Below are 7,745 nucleotides of genomic sequence, written 5' to 3' on the forward strand. Positions count from 1 at the left end.
AATAATAAAGGTGCAGGCTAACTCTTGTTGTTCTATCCTACACTTCCTGCCCACTCCTTTAAACAACATGAAGATAATGATTTCAACTATAATTTTAATTATACTAACTAGAATTATGTGTGTTCCTGTGCTACCTAATATTACGAAATAGTGTAATCCAGGGGCGATCTACAGTGTGCCTTTTGGATGTTCACGATGCAGTCCTTTGAAAAGCAAGACAATTTCGCCAGGTCCCTTATGTGCGTTTCAGCTGTTTTCTTTTCGCCAAAAAAGCAACATAATCTCATTCAGCTTACTTAGATTCCGACAAGTTAATTTCCCACACAAATATTACCGTATTATTTGAAAATTCATTGTTTGATTTAAAAAAAGCCATAAGCACATTCACGAGTTATTTGTTTCAATACCTCAACGCAGTTATGTCTCATTGGGGCCTGTCAAATCAACTGCCCTCGTCACTCGCTGATCAAAATTAAAACTGTCAATAAGTATTTCTTGTTTTTTAATGCCCTCTCCCGACGACCAGGATTCCGATAAAGTGTTATATTTAAAAATAACTTAAGCTTGCCGCTATGAAACAAAACTCCTCTTTACTTCACTGAATCCAACTGTGGTTCTGCTGACACCGACGAGCACCCGCAGCTGCGGAAGCAAGCAAAAGGCGGCGGTCAGAATTGCGTGCGCTCAATGTGAGCGTGCATTCTTTTTCCGATGAGTTTGGAGAGTTGTCATTGGAGTAGTGAGGGCGTCACTCTGAAAGAGAACGAGGCATCACTGATCGCGCTAGTTCCGTTTCACTAGTTCAAGCTCCTCTTGGGAGCACGAGGCGGCGCCGATACATTAATCAATGTAACAGTTGAAGAGGTGGGGTTTAAGGCCAGTGTAGGTGCCGGCCCAGGAACTCGCTACCTACATTCATGACACCACCTACGCCCTCCACATCCTCCAGAACTTCCAATTCCCTGGTCCCAAACACCTCATTTTCATGTTATACACCTGCATTCCCCATGCAGATGGCCTCAAGGCCCTTCGCTTCTTCCTGTCCCGCAGACCCAACCAGTCCCCCTCCACCGACACCCTCATCCGCCTAGCCGAACTCGTCCTCATCCTCCACCACTTCTCTTTTGATTCCTCCCACTTCCTACTGACAAAGGGAGTGGCCATGGGTACCTGCATGGGCCCAAGCTATGCCTGCCTCTTTGTAGGTTATGTGGAACAGTCCCTCTTCCGCACCTACACTGGCCTTAAACCCCACCTCTTCCTCCGTTATATTGATGACTGTATTGGCGCCACCTCGTGCTCCCAAGAGGAGCTTGAACAGTTCATCCACTTCACCAACACGTTCCACCCCAATCTCAAGTTCACCTGGACCATCTCCAACACATCCCACATCTTCCTGGACCTCTCTGTCTCCATCTCAGGCAACCACCGGAAACTGATGTCCATTTCAAACCCACCAACTCTCACAGCTACCCAGAATACACCTGTTCCCACCCACCCTCCTGCAAAAATTCCATCCCGTATTCCCAATTCCTTCGCTTCCGCCGCATCAGCTCCCAGGATGAGGCATTCCACTCCTATACGTCCCAGATGTCCTCATTCTTCAAGGACCACAACTTTCCCCCCACAGGGGTCGAGAATGCCCTCAACCGTGTTTCCCACAACTCATCCCTCACACCCCGTCCCCGCGATAACCGCCAAAAGAGAATCCCCCTCGTCCTCACATACTACCCCACCAACCTCCAGATACAACACATTATCCTCCGATACTTCCGCCATCTACAATCCAACCCCAGCACCAAAGTCATTTTTCCTTCCCACCCTTGTCTGCCTTCTGGAGAGACCACTCTCTCCATGACTCCCTTGTCCACTCCACACTCCCCTCCAACCCCACCACACCCGACACTTTCCCCTGCAACTGCAGGAAATGCTACACGTGCCCCCATACCTTCATCCCTCCCCCCCATCCCAGGCCCCAAGATGACTTTCCACATTAAGCAGATGTTCACCTGCACACCTGCCAATGTGGTATATTGCATCCGCTGTACATGCCTCCTCTACATTGGGGAAACCAAGCAGAGGCTTGGGGACCGCTTTGCGGAACACTTACAGTCGGTTCACAATAAACAACTGCACCGCCCAGTCGCGAACCATTTTAACTCCCCCTCCAATTCCTGAGATGTCATGTCCATCCTGGGCCTCCTGCAGTGCCATAACGATGCCACCTGAACGTTGCAGGAACAGCAACTCATATTTCGCTTGGGAACCCTGCAGCCCAATGGTATCAATGTGGATTTACAAGCTTCGAAATCTCCCCCACCTCCCAGTGAATCCCGAAACCAGCCCAGCTCATCGCCGCCTCCCTAACCTGTTCTTCCTCTCACCTATCCCCTCATCCCACCTCAAGCCACACCTCCATTTCCTACCTACTAACCTCATCCTGTCCTCTTGACCTGCCCGTCCTCCCCGGACTGACCTATCCCCTCCCTACCTCTCCACCTGTACACTCCGCTCCACCTATCTTCTCCTCTATCCATCTTCGGTCCGCCTCCCCCTCTCTCCCTATTTATTTCAGAACCCTCTCCCCATCCCCCCTTTTCTGATGAAGGGTCTTGGCCTGAAACATCAGCTTTTGTGCTCCTCAGATGCTCCATGTTTCATTTTGGACCCTGACTTAGCTAGTAGGACCAAAAACTGGGATTATAACACCAGCAGCAGGACACTCAATTAAGAGCCTCAATTGGCAGCTGAGTCCATAAAACTTTCCACCCTTGACTTATTCAGGAGGAGACAAGATGGTGAGCTGTTCCCCAGTTAAATTAACCTTCAATCTCCAACTTCATTGCTGTCAGTGAATTAAAATCCCCACCTTAATCTCAGACCGGCTGGTATAGCCATTGTATTTCAGTGGCTGGTTCAGTTGCATTTCTGGTCAATTGTAAATCTCTATGCAATTGATTGGGAATTTGATAATGATAAAGATATTGAATGTCAAGTGGATGTATTTCAACTCTTTCTGTTGGAAAAAGCCCTTGCCTTGCATTATGCAGCAAATAACATTTGTATCATAAATCTGCCAAAGTCTGAATCTTGCTAAATGTGGACACAGACTGCTTCTTTATTTGAGCAGTTGCAGATGAAATTGAATGCTGCCCAGTTGTCAGTGCACATCCTCACTCTGTCCTTATGATGGAAGCAATATCACTGATGAAAAGGTTGAAGTTGCCTGTGCCTAGTCCTAAGAAACTATTTCAGATATGTTCTGAGACTCAAAGACTTGGCTTTCAACAACTACATTGTCTTCCTCTGTGCTAAGTATGAATCCAAGAATTGAGGAGTTCTTTTTCTGATTCTGAACTAACTTCCATTTTGCTAATTCGCCTGAATGTCACACTCAAATGCTACCTTGAAGGGCAGTCATTCTCGCCTCACATCCAGAATTCAGCTTTTTTTTCTAACTTTGTAGCAAAAATGTAATAGGTGAGTGGACTTGGCGGCACTCAAATTGAGCTTAGACCGTATATTGAGTAGATCCCAAATAAAAACTGAAAGGACTGCAGATGCTGTAAATCAGGAACAAAAACAGAAACAGAAGTTGCTGGAAAATCTCAGCAGGTCAGGGAGTGAAGAAAGGTCACCAGACCTGAAACATTAACTCTAATTTTTTTCTTCACAGATGCTGCCAGACCTGCTGATCTTTTCCAGCAACTTCTGTTTTTGTTCTTGAGTAAGTGCCATCTGAATGCATTGTTAGTCTACCATTCATCATTTTCATAGCAGATTGGTAGCAGGCTGATAATATCTTAATTTGTTGTATTGGATTTATTTTGATTTTTGTGGACAGGCTGCACTGATTCAGCATTTTGCTCTGTCAAGTAGATGCCAGTATTATCACTGTGCTGGACAGTTTGATGAATGGCATGCAAAATTCTTTGGCATTACAGCTAGCTTGCTTTTGGGACCCCCTATCCAGTGCCTCCTACCATTTCTTCACATCACATGAACTGAAGTGAATGAACTGAATACTGGCTTTTCTATGAATGAGGCCTCAGGAGGAGTCCAAGATGGGCTATCCATTGTACGTATCTCTGTCTAAGTATGGTTGCAAATTCTTTACGCTTGCCTTTCACATTCGTATGATTGGGTTCCACCATCATAAAATTTGTGTGCTTGTGAAGTCATTTCCACCAGCTAGTTATTTAATTATCCTCCAAATTCATAAATAGATATTGGCAGAACTACAGAATGTTGATCTGATTTGTTAGTTGTGAGATTGCTTGTCTTTGTCTGTATCAATCTACTCTTGCTGTTTAGCCTATACATGGCCCTTTGATATTGCTTCACCAGGTTAAGATCTCATGTTCAGATATGGCTGGTGCTGCCTCAGGCAGGATCTTCTACCCTTCTCATTTAATCCTAACTAGATAATGGTAGAATGGCAGATATGTCAGGCTATAAATTTAGAACTTGTGGTAGGATATAATTCCATTGCTGATGACCCAATTTTGTATGGATACACAGGTTTTGACCTGCTAAATATGCCGACCATTTGTACACTCATTGACAGGTAAGGCGATTATAACACGAGTGAAGAGCAAGGCCATGGAAACATTTAAACATTGGGGTGACACGGTGGCTCATGATTAGCACTGCAGCCTCACAGCACCAGGGACCCGGGTTTGATTCCAGCCTCAAGCGACTGTCTGTGCGGAGTTTGCACATTCTCCCCATGGTCTGCGTGGGTTTCCTCTGGGTGATCCGATTTCCTCCCACAGTCAAAGATGTGCAGGCTAGGTGGATTGGCCATGCTAAATTGCCCATAGTGTTCAGGGATGTGTGGGTTATAGGGGGATGGGTCTGGGTGGGATGCTGCAAGGGGCAGTGTGGACTTGTTGGGCCAAAGGGCCTGTTTCCACACTGTAGGGAATCTAATCTAAATATAAAGAAGTTAATTGTGTTTTTGAGGAATTGAGGCGTACCAGAGCTGATGTTTGTCAACAAAGACAGGAATAAAAGATAAGCAGGGCTTAGTGTGAAATATGATATAGCCACAGAATTTTGAGAAAATTACCTTAATGGAAATTGGAGAACAGCCAGAGATTAGCTGCATGTGGAAATGGATTGCATGTGTTTATGGAAATTTGAATGGAATGTACCTAAGATAAGGACAAAATTAGACTACAGTTTTACTTTGTAAAGCAGAAGTTTTGTCGGTGGGGGGGTGCGCAGGTGAAACCTCGTTTGTTCAGTTGTGCACTAAGCTTATGAAGAATTAATTTCAACCTAAGACAGTGACTGGAAAGGAGGATAGAGTCTCAGGTTCGGGTGGAGAAGTTGTGACTGGAACTAAGGACAGTATCCCAGAATTTTCTGGTACAGGCCATCCATAGGTTTCACTCTTTATTTAGACATATTTCCTTATTCTTAAGCTCAAAAAATCTGTGCACTTCCAATTGTTAGCAAAGTTTGTGTTGATAACAATGTAGTGAGGTCAAGCAGGGCATTGGACCATTGCTGAATAATGGGACCAATTGTCTGCTCCCTTGGTCAATGAGATTTAAGGATTAGATTAAAAGGAGGAATGAAGAGATGGTAAATTCAGGTCAGGTTAAAAAATGAGTGAAGAAGAAAGAAAAGGTAGAAAGAAATGTCAAATATGAAGAATCACAGAGTTGCAGCATTGTTATGATGTTTAAGGAGGCCATTCAGCCCATTGTGTCTGCACAAGCTCTTCAAATGACCTCATTACCAAGTGCCAGTCTCCTGCTTTTTTCCCCCTTTACCCTGCACGCTGTTTCTATCTAAATAATTATCTAATACCTTCTTGACGACTTCAATTGAACCTGCTTCACCACATTTCCTGGCAGTGCATTCCAAACTCTAACTAATTGCTGTGTGAAAAAGTTTTTTTTCTCACATCACTGTTGCTTTTTTTACAACTCTATTTCTTGTTCCTTTTATGAATTGGAAGATCTTCTCCCTACCTTCTGTAACCAGATGTCAGGTTTTAAAACATCTATTAAATCTCCTCTCAGTCTGCTTCACTTTAAGGTGAACAGCCCTAACTTCTTCAATCTATCCTTTTTACTGAAGTTTCTCGAGCCATTCTTACAAGACACTTCGGCCGTCTGTGCAATGCATTCACATCTATTTTATAATGTCTAACAAGTATCTTGTACAAGTACATCACCTCCTTACTCTTGTACCCTATACATCTATCAATAAAGCTGAAGACACTCTACTAACTTTATTAACTGGTAACTGTCTTTGAATGATTTATGCATGTACATATCTAAGACCCTCTACCGCTGCACCTCGTTAGATTGCACCCTCTATGTTATGTTGTCTATCGTTGTTCTTCTGACCAAAGTCTATCTCCTAACACTTCTCTGCACTGAACCTCATCTGCCATCTATCTGTCCACTCCATCATCATGTCAATCCCCCTATCCATTGTACGTATCTCTGAGTTCCACTCTGTCCTGCTCACAATTTCTAATTTTTCCAAGTTTCATGAAATTTGAAACCGAAATTGAAATTGAAACTTTGAAATTGTCCCCTATACATCATAATATGTATCAGAAAAAACAAGGATCCCCAAACAACACCCTGGAGATCTCAACTGCAAACCTTCCTGCAGCTTGAAAAATATTTATTGATTCTTAATCTCTGTTTTGTATCACTCAGCCATTTTGAATCCACATAGCTACTGTCCCTTTTATACCATGACTTATAACTTTCCTCACTAGTTTTGATGAACACCTTCTGAAAATCCATGTTTACCACATCAACAGCATGACCCTCATTGACTCTTTCTGTTACTTCTTCAAAAAACTCCAACAAGTTAATAAAACACAATTTCCCCTTTAGGAATCTACAGGGACGCTTCCTAAACAGTTCACCTTGTCCCATGTGATCACCGAGTCTAAATTGCCCCACCATTGAAGTTAAACTGACTGGTTTTTAATTGCTTGGATTATCCTTACAACCTTCCTTGAATAAGGCTGTAACGTTTGCAACTCCCCAGTCATCTGGCACATCCCCAAGTCCATGGAAGACTGAAAGGTTATGGACTGTGATCCCATAATTTCTACCTTCATTTCCTTTAAAATCCTTGGATGCTCTCATCCAGTTCAGGTGCCTTATAAACTGTAACTTTGGCAACAACCTATCCGAGACGTCTTCATTGGAATTTTGAACCTTTCTAGTGACAGAGCTTCCTCACCTGTCAGCCTGGGCAGGATGCTCCTCTCTTGTTAAGGAAGATGCAAAGTATTAATTTAATATCTAAGCCATGTCTCATTTTTATGTATAAATCTCATTTTTGTTCTCCATTTGGCACTACTCCTCCTTTAGCCATCTTCCTTCTATTTATATGCCTGCAGAAGATTGTTGGATTCCCCTTTAGTTAACTATTAGTCTTGTCTCTTTTTTCTTCACTTTTCCATGCACCAGGTCCAACAATGTCATCCTTTCTTATTGGATGGACACATATTGCTGTAGGAATCTGTCCTCTATGCAATCTAGGAACTCTCGCCCATCACCACCCCTTATACCACCAGTATCCTCGTCTATACATTTGGGTAATTGAAGTCCCCCATCATGACTACTGTATAATGTCGGCATTTCTCTGTAATTTCCCTGCAGATTTGTTACCCTATATCCACTTCCAATAGTTGATGAACTATACACTATACCAAACAATGTAATTATACACCTTTTATTCCCAAACTGTAGCCACACCGG

The sequence above is a fragment of the Stegostoma tigrinum genome, chromosome 3 (assembly GCF_030684315.1).
Source record: "Stegostoma tigrinum isolate sSteTig4 chromosome 3, sSteTig4.hap1, whole genome shotgun sequence".
Classification (NCBI taxonomy): domain Eukaryota; kingdom Metazoa; phylum Chordata; class Chondrichthyes; order Orectolobiformes; family Stegostomatidae; genus Stegostoma; species Stegostoma tigrinum.